Source organism: Aedes aegypti, chromosome 2 (genome assembly GCF_002204515.2).
Source record: "Aedes aegypti strain LVP_AGWG chromosome 2, AaegL5.0 Primary Assembly, whole genome shotgun sequence".
In the NCBI taxonomy this organism is placed as follows: domain Eukaryota; kingdom Metazoa; phylum Arthropoda; class Insecta; order Diptera; family Culicidae; genus Aedes; species Aedes aegypti.
In genome coordinates this window covers 126,943,071-126,956,886 of record NC_035108.1, presented here as the reverse complement: position 1 = coordinate 126,956,886, position 13,816 = coordinate 126,943,071, and the positions used below count along the sequence as shown (strand labels likewise).

The 13,816-nt window shown below is 34.9% G+C and overlaps 1 long non-coding RNA gene across 1 annotated transcript; it reads right to left on the bottom strand.

The window, feature by feature from the left end:
• Nucleotides 1–1,426: 1,426 nt before the first annotated feature.
• LOC110675323 lies at nt 1,427–2,765 on the bottom strand. The gene is made up of 2 exons (XR_002499372.1): nt 2,393–2,765; nt 1,427–1,825 (listed from the first exon to the last, which is right to left on the bottom strand). It is a non-coding gene; the product is annotated as an uncharacterized LOC110675323 (long non-coding RNA).
• Nucleotides 2,766–13,816: the final 11,051 nt, after the last annotated feature.

The window sequence follows — 13,816 nt, the reverse complement described above, 5'->3', positions numbered from 1 at the left end:
TTTTTTTTCGACCATTGTGGCAATGGAGAGATACACTACCCGTCATAAATACGGACTCACTAAAATAAGTATTGCAACACTCAGCTGAATATTGAATCACCCTGAAAAGTTTAGCATCACCTCAAAATAGGTAATTTCACATTGCTATATCTCGAGATCCTTACGACTTGCAAAGAAGCGATCTTCAGCAAAGTTGTTCAGGGGATCAAGGACATCCGGAAAGTGAACAGTTTAATTCGCGATTTTGCCGCTAGGTGGCGCTAGTGAGCATGTAAAATTGAGCATTTCAAACTAGTTCTAGCTTGTGATCCACAAGAGATAGAAAGTTTGAGTATTCGGCAAAGTTGTTCAGAAGGTCAAGGACATCCGGAAGACGAACTGTTTTTTGAAGATTTCACCGCTAGGTGGCGCTAGTGAGCATGTAATATTGAGCATTTTAAACAAGTTCTAGCTTGTAATCCACAAGAGATAGAAAGTTCGACCCGAACTTTCTATCTCTGATGGATCACAAACTAGTACTAGTTCAAAATGCTCAATTTTACATGCTCACTAGCGCCACCTAGCGGTTAAATCGCGAACTAAACTGTTCACTTCCCGGATGTCCTTGAACCCTTGAGCAACTTTGCCGAAGACCCGAACTTTCTATCTCTTTGGGATCACAAACTAGAACTAGTTTAAAATGCTCAATTTTACATGCTCACTAGCGCCACCTAGCGGCAAAATTGCGAACTAAACTGTTTGCTTTCCGGATGTCTTTGATCCCCTGAACAACTTTGCTGAAGATCGCTTCTTTGCAAGTCGTAAGGATCTCGAGTTATAGCAATGTGAATTAACCTGTTTTGAGGTGATGCTAAACTTTTTGGGGGTGATTCATTATTCAGCTGAGTGTTGCAATACTTATTTTAGTGAGTCCGTATTTATGACGGGTAGTGTATGTCCACGAACCGAGGGTTGTGGAGTGAAATTGTTGATTCAGTGTTATCTGTATAGATGTTAACTAAATAAATGAATAAGCGTTCGAATATTGATGCATCGCGGTATAAAATTGTATAAAATTTTCGATTGTACAAATCATCGATCCGTGACCCACGATTCTAAATACGCATGCCAATTAAGTGAACAACATTGATCTCCGGGGTGATAAAGCTGCTCACTCACTCACCTAGTAAAAAAAGAAGCATGCGCGACCCCGTCCTACACAGTCCATATAGGAATACGGTGACATTAGACATACTTGAACTGTATAAAAAAGAATATCTTAGGAGAAGACAAGGTAAAATGAGTCTCAATTTGAGCTGTACGATAGGTCCAACAGCTCTTCCAAAGCACTTCGATAAACTTGAATATACTATACATTGGTACTACATAGAAACTTAAAAAAAAGGGAAATTTAAACTCAGGAAATATTTTCAAGTGTCTTATTAAGAATCAATTATATTGTGCATAACAGACAAAACACATTCCCAAGATTAAAATAATGTTATGGTTTATTGAAGTTTGAGTTGATGTTCGCGCATTTCACACCAATCCCCCTTATCCATGCTGCTGCTGCATTGCGCACCTTTCACCGCCTCCGATGCAATCAGGTAAATACTCACTGACGACTACCTACCGAAGATTAAGCACCCCGCTTAGATTCAAGGCCACCAAGGTTATTTAGTGGCGCTTTTTCCAGCTCGACTCATCGCGGCACCTGTTCATAGCAATGTGCAGTCGTTGTCCATTGCCCACTCGCGTTTGGTCTGCGGATAATGAACAAAATTTGAAGTTCATCATTTTCGCAGATCACCTGTCGTTTGGCGGCGAAGTCATCCAAATCGCCTGCCTACATATTTTTTGATTTGAGGAAAAACATTGGCATGCCGTAGTTTCTCCAAAACAATCATTAATACAGCTATTGAGTATAAATAATCAACTTAAAAATTCCAAAACTGCAAATAAATATATATTTTTCAACGAACAAATAGTAAAAACATCAATTAACGGACAAAAAACCTGATATGAAAATGTTATTACTTAAAATTTTATAAATTGCAATCAGATTTAAAAGTTTTGTTGGTCACTTTATGTTCTTTTAGTGTTAAGATTAATTTTTCTAAAGGCGTTTTTCGAATTTTTAAGCTCTTATTTTCGATTTTTTGGCTACTTTGCACTATTTTCATTTGTTCTCTTGATACATAGTAATACTTTCAATGCAAATTTCGTATTTTAAGTGCCGATTTGTTATTTATTTTTATGTAATATTTATTTATAATATTTTTCAAAGAATATCATTTTTTGTATTAGTTACCAAAATAAAGTTGCCTTTTTATTATTTTGAGTGCTGGTTTGGTTTAAACTATTGTTAAAAATGTTCAAAATATTGCTTATGTATAATTGTTTTATTGGTTACTTTTTGATAGAATACAGCTTGTTCCCCTTCTTTAAATGCTTGCTAATTTGGCTGCCATCATGATTGGTGTTGATTTGCCGCCGTAAGAAGAGGCGGTAGAGACAATTTGCAAATATACTAACATGGCAGCTTGAGGCGGCGAAGACTTTACGACTGTTCGAGTTCAAAGCACTAACGGCAAAATTGTAGTTAAATCCGATTAGTTGGGGCACTTTATTAGACGAGCTTGGTACAACTCTACCGCCGCAGAAGCAAAACTTTGTGTTTTAGAGGCCTGTTAGGATCTTAAGAGTGATTCAACGAATGACCGACCAGTTGAGACGGCTTGGTGCGGTTGATTAAGCGCCTACAATTACCGGACATTTTGTGACAGAGTGGAAGCTGTAAAGTGAACCCCAATGGCAAGCAGCGTCGTTGAAAAGATTTATTGGGGTGAATCCCTTAACGGCGCTAGAGATGGATGAGCAACTAAGGGTGTGTGATATTTTGAAAGGTTCTGTTGAATACCATGTAACAAAATTTCACGAAATTACACATTACATGGTACATTAAAAAATGATTTTAAAACCGTTGAAACGAAACAGAATTTATGTTTTTCATTTTGTTTTCGCTATATTTTGCAATTTTCAACAAATAGGATTTTAGGTATTTGAATTCAAAAAAAAAAAAAATGATAAAAAGCAGCTTCCGTTTTCTTATTTATTTTTTCGTAATTTAGGTTTCTCTTTTTTTTTCTTGTATTCGTTTCTAGGATGCGAGACAAAGATTAAGTTACTAAATAAATTGCTTTCCCTGAGTTTTCAAGCATCACAAGTACTTTACACATTGTTATGGTGTACTTTTTATTATTTGTAGAGCATTTTAGATTTAGTATCACATTTGGAAGAGGCTCATTCATCAATGGCACTGGTATCTATGAAACAAGCTTTTCAGCCCTTGTTAAATCAAAATTAGCTGGCAGGAAAGAATTTGTTTTATCTGCTGGTGATATGCCAGCCGGATAGAAACATGCCCAGACATAGATGGGATCGTCATAGAGGGTCGTCCATGAACTCGTGATTTATGGGGGGAGGGGAGGGGGTTTGACCGATAACCACGGTGTATACAAATTTTGAAATTTTTGTATTGGCAAATGACCACGAGGAGGAGGAGGGTCTGAAATCCCCAATAAAATTACCTCGTGGTTAATGAACAACCCCTTACCAACAAGCGCCTTTGCCATGTTATGCTAGTTTGTTTTTAGCAATAACAATGAGTGGCCCGATAAAGACTTGTTATTATTGGCACACTCTTGAAGTATTTTTTTTGTTTGAATCAAGTAGGCAAACTCCTAGCCGACTTAAATAATGATACAAGAGACTAGCCTTGGCAGGGCAAATCCTCTGTAGCCAACTCTTGGTCGGACCGCCATAGGCGCTGCAATTCTAACATAATGTGCATTCCAGCACTCGGCATCCGCACACATTCTGTCTATTATATTGTCGGGGGACGTGTCCCCTCCGCATGTAGCAAGCATGCGATCTCTCTCTACAACGAAGACAAGTTCTGAAGGCGGAGTTTTTCCTCGCAGGTCTAGTCCAAAAGTTCGCCCGCCCCAGTCCGCAACCATGTGCTGCCTATAGCAGAAACTGACAGAAACTGCGTCAGATGGAAGTTCACTTCTCCATGGTTTCTTTTTACCAATCTGACACATTTGGTATTACCCGATGGAGGGGACGGACCTGGTTTAGTGGTTAGAACACACGCCTCTCACGCCGAGGACCTGGGATCGAATCCCATCCCCGAGATAGTCACAAAAAAAAAATTCAGTGACGACTTCCTTCGGAAGGGAAGTAAAGCCGTTGGTCCCGAGATGAACTAGCCCAGGGCTAAAAATCTCGTTAATAAAGATAGAAAAAAAAAAATTACCCGATGGGTCCATCTACTTCAGTGGAGTTATCTCATTCTTGCTGACTACTTCGGAGCGTTGCCTCTTTACACGCGTTGCGAACTCCTCGGATACCTCTTTAGTTGAAGCATTGAACATCTTCCTTTACGATGAGCCCGATGGGCGTCATCCCGGCTATGATGCAAACGGCCTCTTTAGAAACCATCCCGTATGCGCTTGCTACTCTTAAGTACACGATCCTATACGTGCTTTTCAACCGCTTTAGGTTTCTGTTCGTTTTAAGCGCTTTTGACCAGATTGAACATTCATAGTATGGATAGCATGATGTCTAGCAGCTCTTCTGTAATTTCCAGCCAACGATTGCCAGGGGTTTGCGTTTACTGGCAATTACAGCAGTGCTGCTAGACATCATCCTCGACAGCGCCGCTATAGGCGTAGATGATCGTTTATATATTCAACGAGGCTAGATAAGATGAATTTGTCATCGATCACTACCCCAAGATGCCTAAAGACTGTTCATTTAATAAAGTGGACACTTTGTTTATGCTATATCTTTTTTATTTATTGATAAAATCGTAATCGGATTTCTGTGCATCGTTCAACTGTTATACTACAATGCTATGAAAATATAAGATCTTAGAAAATGCTTTTGGTTGAAGAGCTAAATAGTTTTCCCAAAAACTCCTAAGAAAAGCTGTTCGTCAAAGTTTAACAATATTTTTCGCAAAACAAAAATCCTCATTTTTATGAACAATGTGTACCTTTACTATTCTACTAAAGGTAGAGCTTTAAAAAACAAATTATATCCTATCATTCAGCAGCTTAAGTGATTTATCCGTTTATGGCTAAATTTGCTGATACATCATCCTTTCACTCCCAGCAAAAGAGAAAATTAAAAAGCGTGTTCAAAACTAGTTTAGATTACTAAAGAAACTATGTTTGTATAAACGAGAGCTAAATCGTGAGTTTAAACCGCAGCCTTATATATAAACTTTACTCTTTATGGTCGTTTTACTGAAATGTATCATACTTTTAAAATCATGTACGCATAATTATCGATCTACAGCAAATTGTAAACGTTTTTCACCGAATATTTCAATTGGTAATCTCGGAATAAAATATTATGAAAATAATAAGTAAAAATAAAATCGATTTTATTACAGCAGTGTTGCCATTTTTTTATGATTGTAAATGTACTTCGAAAGGTCTTCTAAAAATAAAGCAATTGTTTTTCTATTGTGCTTTAAATGTGACGTGGGGACCAAATAATCAACTCTAAGGAGGCTTAAGTTATTTTTCATATTAATACTATATTAGGACATATTTTAAAACCAAAAAAATCTACTCATTTCAGGTCCCTTCAATTTTTTTTTAATATCGAGGAAAAATGATTTTCTTCTATCTGTAATTGTTGCTCCAAAAATAACATGATTTTTTTCCATGAGGCTTTTGATTGATGATGCTTTCGAAGAGCAAGCGATTTTTGAAAATAAAAAATAAAGATTGTCAAATTTTCCAGCCAAATTTTAACAATCATTGATTTTGATAACCTCCAAAAATTGACAGTTCTAAACGTTGTTTCAAATTCGTGTGAAATTTTATTATTTTTGAGATTTTTTTTATTATTGCAACATTTTACAATACTAGTCGAACGATGTACAAAAAACCGATTGAAATTTCATTAATAAATTTAAAAGTTACAGCATGCACAAGGTGTCCACTTTATAAAATGAACAGTCCTTAAGGACTCTATGGTGCAATCACCTACCGAGATAAGCGTCCGTTGCTCGGACTAGCAGTTATTTGGTTTAGGAACAAAATGCCGAAAGTCAAAACGTCGAAACCCAAAATGTCGAAAGAGACAAAACGTCGAAAGTAGCAATTTTACTAGCGAATATTATTGGATAACTATTTAACATTTCAAAGGAAAAAATGGTTGCAATGTGAATGGCGTTGGAAAGCAAAGCTTTACAATTTTCATCAAAGTAATCGTGGAACAAATTTTTCAGGAAAATGTCATTTCTGACCAGTAGGGCAAGTGTACCATTAGTGGTGCACCTAAGGGAAAACTGCTAAAACATGGTGATAAAATCATGAAATATATGATTTTAACGTTTCATTCGATAGATCTCAAATCCTTCTATCATACAAATGTATAAAAATCACGATTCATTTGAAATTTCCTTGCAAAAAGCCTTGCACCAATAATAGGAACACTGTTCCTTTAGTGGAGGTATGTTTTAAGAATGGTTCCTTTAGTGGCGCAATCCATTGATCTCTTATGGACCCTCCACTATAGGTGCAAAGGAGCAAAAATTTTAAGCAAAATAATTGTTTTCAATAGTTTTACGGTTAAATTTTATAAATATTATTCGATTACTTGCATCATTTTCGCATCGCGCATAATAGAAAAATATCACATAATCATTTATTAGCGCGAAACATGCCAAAACACACTACCTCCACTATTGGAGCTACCTCCACTAAGGGACCGTTTGCCCTAGAAGCATTAACCTAAGAATGCTAATGTCGCTGCTTTTCGTGTTACCAACATCTAGTTTGCCACGAACTGACAGCCTAGGTACCGGGCATTAAAGTGTCAAATTAATTATAAAAACATTAACAACGACAAGGCATTGAACAAACAATGAAAAACCATAATAAAAGGTAAGAATAATTAAAATCAGTTTTGTGACAACAGTGCTACTAGCGTTCTACAACTAATATTTCTATTTTCTGACCAGAGAAGACGCAGTGCAGCACTGCGAGAAGGAAACTGAAATTGAAGTTTAAGTAGGCTGACCAGAAGCAAAAAAGATCAAAACGGGACAAATGAAGAACAAAAACGGTACAATCCAAAAGTTACAAAATATGTAGTGCCACGAAATACGTCAAAACTTGAAGATTTTTGTATAAACCGAAGATATTTTAAAATTGTTTTTTATTTTTTATTATCGATTTTTATCGAAGTTGCAAGTATATCAGATCTTTTTTAACTTAAGATAAGCACCCTAAAAAAATTTGCAGATTCTTAAAGTTTAAAAATATTCTGTAGAGAAATTTAGATTTTTTGAACTTTTTGACTTTTTTCCATACTAAGGCATTTCAATAGTAACAATTTTGAAGCTCAATCTGTCCCACAAAAAATTAAAAGGAAAATTTTTGACGACAGAATATTTTTTAATTATAAACTTACGAATGCTAAACGTTTTTGCACAAATATCCCCGGTACATGGAAATTTGATAATTGCGATTGTGACACCGACAATGGATATCATGTTAGTAATAACCTATTTGTGTTTGAATTGAAAATTTAAATTTTCTTAAAAAATCTGTTCAAAATTAGGAACCGCGAAATTTTAGGTTTCCAAATTGAACGGACTGTGATGTTTCAAAATTGTGGCCAGGAAATTGTTCCTAATAATGGTGGTCCATATTTTTAGTTTTTCTACTGTAGTCTACTTAGTTTTTCTACTGTAGTCTACTGTAGAGATTCGAATCTAGTCTTCTAGGTTATTTTTTCCGTTCTTTTAGGAACGTTGAAAACTGATAAAAAAGCGATTTTATGCTTTTCTCAAGTTTTTGTATCAATTTTGAAGTCGAGTTTCGGAAATATGTTACAGTTTAGTGTGAAATTTCTTTCAACATAACATTGAGAAAAAAATCATTAAATAAATATACATTGTTATGTTCATATTTATGTTAACTAATTGCAGATTTAAAAAAAATTGATCTGATTCTAAAAAAAATGCGAATGAGTCAACTCAAGTCAAGTCAAAAAAAAATGTCAACCTAAAATATGGCAAATCGAGACTAAATGTAAACTGAATACTCTCAAAAATATTTTGGAACCGTTAAATTTCATATGTTAGGCTTTCCTGATTTTTCATAAAATACGGGACAAATTGAACATTTTCGATAAAACGACGGGACAGCCCGTCGAGGTCGTAAAAACGGTACTGTCCCGTTAAATACGGGACGTATGGTCAGCCTAAGTTTAAGAATGTTGACTGTGATGATGTGTGATGATGAAGATATGTTCAGGGAGGTAAGGTTTCCATTTTTTTTTAAATTTCTTTATTAGTATCATTCTAAACATTACATTCATTTCTTATATCTAGGTGTTCTGTGTTATTAGACAACACTATCATCCTAATTTGGTAAAACAAATTTAAGATTTAATTAACATTTTGTTAACAACATATTACATTTCAGTTGCCGTAGCAGTTCAGTTTTTTTACAGGTGAGTTGATTTCACCTGCTTATAAGAGAAAAAAAAACGTTTTTTATATACTTAACCTAACTTAACCTAAACATATAACGCATTAATCGTGGCAATAGAAGATTGTAACGATTTTTGCCTGAAATTATTTATTATTTTATTTGACATTTGTTCCAATGTTTCAACATTGGATATTCTATGTAACTCATTGGTACTAAACCAGGGAGGAAGTCTCAGAATCATTTTCAAAATTTTATTTTGAATTCTCTGCAGAGCTTTCTTCCTGGTATTACAACAGCTAGTCCATATTGGTACAGCATACAACATGGCTGGCCTGAAAATTTGTTTGAATATCAAAAGCTTGTTCTTAAGACAAAGTTTTGATTTTCTATTAATAAGGGGATAGAGACATTTTACATATTTATTACATTTGGCTTGAATGCCCTCAATGTGATTTTTGAAAGTTAAATTCTTATCTAGCATGAGCCCTAGATATTTAACTTCATCTGACCAATTTATTGGAACCCCTCTCATCGTGACAACATGTCTACTTGAAGGTTTCAAATAAAGAGCTTTTGGTTTATGTGGGAATATTATTAGTTGAGTTTTGGAAGCATTAGGAGAAATCTTACATTTTTGCAAGTATGAAGAAAAAATATCCAAACTTTTTTGCAATCGACTACAGATGACACGCAGGCTTCGTCCTTTGGCGGAGAGGCCTGTGTCATCCGCAAACAAAGATTTTTGACATCCCTGAGGTAGCTCAGGTAAGTCAGATGTGAAAATATTGTATAATATTGGTCCCAAAATGCTGCCTTGAGGAACACCAGCTCTTACAGGAAGTCTTTCAGATCTGGAGTTCTGATAATTAACCTGAAGTGTACGATTTGACAGATAACTTTGAATTATTCTAACAATGTATATTGGAAAATTAAAGTTTTTTAATTTTACAATCAAACCTTCATGCCAAACACTGTCGAATGCTTTTTCTATGTCTAGAAGAGCAAGACCAGTTGAACAGCCTTCAGATTTGTTGGAACGGATCAAATTTGTTACACGTAAAAGTTGATGAGTGGTCGAATGTCCATGGCGGAATCCGAACTGTTTATTGGCAAAAATTGAATTTTCGTTGATGTGGGCCATCATTCTGTTCAAAATAACGTTTTCAAAAAGTTTACTGATGGAGGAAAGCAAACTGATTGGACGATAGCTAGAAGCTTCTGCAGGATTTTTGTCTGGTTTTAAAATTGGAACAACCTTAGCATTTTTCCATTTGTCAGGAAAATATGCTAATTGAAAACATTTGTTAAATATATCAACTAAAAATGATAAGCTACTTTCTGGAAGTTTCTTGATGAGGATGTAGAAAATTCCATCATCGCCAGGAGCTTTCATGTTTTTGAATTTTTTAATAATAGTTCTCACTTCTTCCAAATCAGTCTCCCAGGCATTTTCGAAAACGTTCTCTTGATTGAGAATATTTTCGAACTCCTGAGTAACTTCATTTTCAATTGGACTAGTAAGTCCTAAATTAAAATTTTGCGCACTTTCAAACTGCATAGCAAGTTTTTGAGCTTTTTCGCAATTAGTTAGTACCGTAAAACGGGGTAACTTTGATGGTTTTTTCGAAGAAAACTTCAATATTTATGCATGCTGTTTCAAAGAATTACAATTTATATTTTTAAAACAAGTACTTACATCTTAGCTATCGATTGCACTTGATAGTTTGCCAAAAGATTTATTCTGAATGGATATATTATTTTTCACACAATCGAAAGTCAGTTTTCTGTATTGGGGTAACTTTAGGCTGACCAGAAGCAAAAAAGATCAAAACGGGACAAATGAAGAACAAAAACGGTACAATCCAAAAGTTACAAAATATGTAGTGCCACGAAATACGTCAAAACTTGAAGATTTTTGTATAAACCGAAGATATTTTAAAATTGTTTTTTATTTTTTATTATCGATTTTTATCGAAGTTGCAAGTATATCAGATCTTTTTTAACTTAAGATAAGCACCCTAAAAAAATTTGCAGATTCTTAAAGTTTAAAAATATTCTGTAGAGAAATTTAGATTTTTTGAACTTTTTGACTTTTTTCCATACTAAGGCATTTCAATAGTAACAATTTTGAAGCTCAATCTGTCCCACAAAAAATTAAAAGGAAAATTTTTGACGACAGAATATTTTTTAATTATAAACTTACGAATGCTAAACGTTTTTGCACAAATATCCCCGGTACATGGAAATTTGATAATTGCGATTGTGACACCGACAATGGATATCATGTTAGTAATAACCTATTTGTGTTTGAATTGAAAATTTAAATTTTCTTAAAAAATCTGTTCAAAATTAGGAACCGCGAAATTTTAGGTTTCCAAATTGAACGGACTGTGATGTTTCAAAATTGTGGCCAGGAAATTGTTCCTAATAATGGTGGTCCATATTTTTAGTTTTTCTACTGTAGTCTACTTAGTTTTTCTACTGTAGTCTACTGTAGAGATTCGAATCTAGTCTTCTAGGTTATTTTTTCCGTTCTTTTAGGAACGTTGAAAACTGATAAAAAAGCGATTTTATGCTTTTCTCAAGTTTTTGTATCAATTTTGAAGTCGAGTTTCGGAAATATGTTACAGTTTAGTGTGAAATTTCTTTCAACATAACATTGAGAAAAAAATCATTAAATAAATATACATTGTTATGTTCATATTTATGTTAACTAATTGCAGATTTAAAAAAAATTGATCTGATTCTAAAAAAAATGCGAATGAGTCAACTCAAGTCAAGTCAAAAAAAAATGTCAACCTAAAATATGGCAAATCGAGACTAAATGTAAACTGAATACTCTCAAAAATATTTTGGAACCGTTAAATTTCATATGTTAGGCTTTCCTGATTTTTCATAAAATACGGGACAAATTGAACATTTTCGATAAAACGACGGGACAGCCCGTCGAGGTCGTAAAAACGGTACTGTCCCGTTAAATACGGGACGTATGGTCAGCCTAGGTAACTTTGATAATGGAGTATAAATCGAACAAAATCGAATGAATTTTAGAACATTTATAAGGCGTTGCATACCTCTGGGCGTTTAACGCAATATGGAAATTTCTGACTTACAATACTTCTGATTACAAAAAATGGTCCCAGATTGTAAAAATGGTTTTCGCTAAGAGATTTGAGACCGAATTAATGCTCTACTATAACTAGGCTGTCAAGGATAAGTGACGAACTATTATGTCTTCATGAAATAGTGATCGTAGAACAGATTGTTTGTAGGCGTTGCAAAAATGCTAAAATCTTGTGAATTTTAAATATTTGCATATACATCCTCAAATGCACTTGATTCCAACGAAAGTAGCTTTGATATAAAGTGCCATACTAATACTCTCTCTTTTGCATTTGTTTTAAAAGACACTGACACGTTAATGCTTCCAGTGGGCATTTATGCCCTTTGAAGGAAGCACCACACTAGACAACGGACTAGCATGCTTAACTGATTAACAGAAACTTCGTTATTTTGTTTAACATGTTGTGGGTCTCGCACTATCAAAGTTACCCGCATTATCAAAGTTACCCCGTTTTACGGTAATAATTTGTTTTCCTCTTTCAATGCCGGTATTGGCTTCTGGAGTTTTTTCAAGATTTTAGATAATTTCCAAAAGGGCTTAGAGCCAGGGTCCTATTGTGAAATTTTATTTTCAAAATTTTTATTTCTTAATTGAGCAAAACGTTTCTTGATTTCTTTCTGCAAATCCTGCCATATAATTTTCATAGCAGGATCGCGAGTGCGTTGAAATTGCCTTCTCCTCACGTTTTTAAGACGGATCAAGAGTTTAAGATCATCGTCTATAATCACGGATTCAAATTTTACTTCACATTTTGGAATTGCAATGCTCCGGGCTTCAACAATGGAATTTGTTAAAGTGTCAAGAGCATTGTCAATATCAAGTTTAGTTTCTAAAGAAATGTTAACATCAAGATTAGAGTCAACATACGTTTCATATATATTCCAGTCGGCTCGTAAATAATTGAAAGTGGAGCTGATAGGATTGAGAATCGCTTCTTGGGATATTTGAAATGTAACAGGGACATGATCAGAATCAAAATCAGCATGAGTAATCAGTTGGCTATGTGAAACATGTGGGGCTATCAGGGTATTGAATTGAGAAATATCCTGAAGAGCACTCATCAAATAAAATTCTGCCGTTGGAATTACTTTGAGAATTATTCCTTGACCGATGTTTGGCATTAAAGTCACCAATGACAAAAAATTTTGACTTATTGCGAGTCAATTTACGCAAGTCAGTTTGGAGCAAATTAACTTGCTCCAAGAGCATTGAAAAGGCAAATAGGCAGCTATGAAAGTATATTTACCAAACTGTGTTTCAACAGAAACACCTTAAGTTTCAAAAACTTTAGTTTCAAATGATGAAAACAGTTGATCTTTTATACGCCTATGAATGATGATTGCAACTCCCCCACATGCCCCATCAAGTCGATCATTACGATAAACAAAAAAGTTAGGATCTCTTTTGAGTTTAGATCCAGGTTTTAAATACGTTTCGGTAATAACTGCTATATGCACGTTATTAACCGTAAGAAAATTAAACAGCTCGTCCTCTTTACCATTCAAAGAACGAGCATACCAATTTAAAATATTTAAATTATTATTTGGATCCATTAGAAAAACGTAATCCAATAACAATTTGATTTGTAAATTTTACACCTACTTGGACTGCTTCAGTCATAGTGGTGGCTTTGAACATTGCATCAATCATTAGATTCAATTGTTCAGTTAGAAAATTAAAATCAGAGGCAGACATGTCATGTGATTTCCCATTGGAATTTCCGGTAGACGAAGAAGCGGAGTTACCTGTGGCGGTAGGGGTTTTTCCATTTGATTTGAAACAAGTAGAATGGGTACCCATGGATCGAACAGGGGAGGAGTTCAAATTTCCTGCTACGATATCGGCAAAGGATTTACCGTGGGTAGATACATTCGAAATTGAAAGATTCGAACGGCTACCCGACGGCTTAAAATTAGTTCGTGAATGAGCATGATTATGATCTTCCTGATGGGTATGATTCATGATCAAGCGATCGTTAACTGAAAAATGAGTATTGTTCGATACTCTACCAGGCAAATTCCGGAAACGACCGTTATCGTAACGGATATTATCTTTCATGTGCCTGGCACGAGCCTCAATGACCCTTTTGCGTGAAGGACAATTCCAAAAATTGGACTTATGGTTAGCCCCGCAATTACAGCATATGAATTTGGTGGTATCTTCCTTCACTGGACAGACGTCTTTGGCG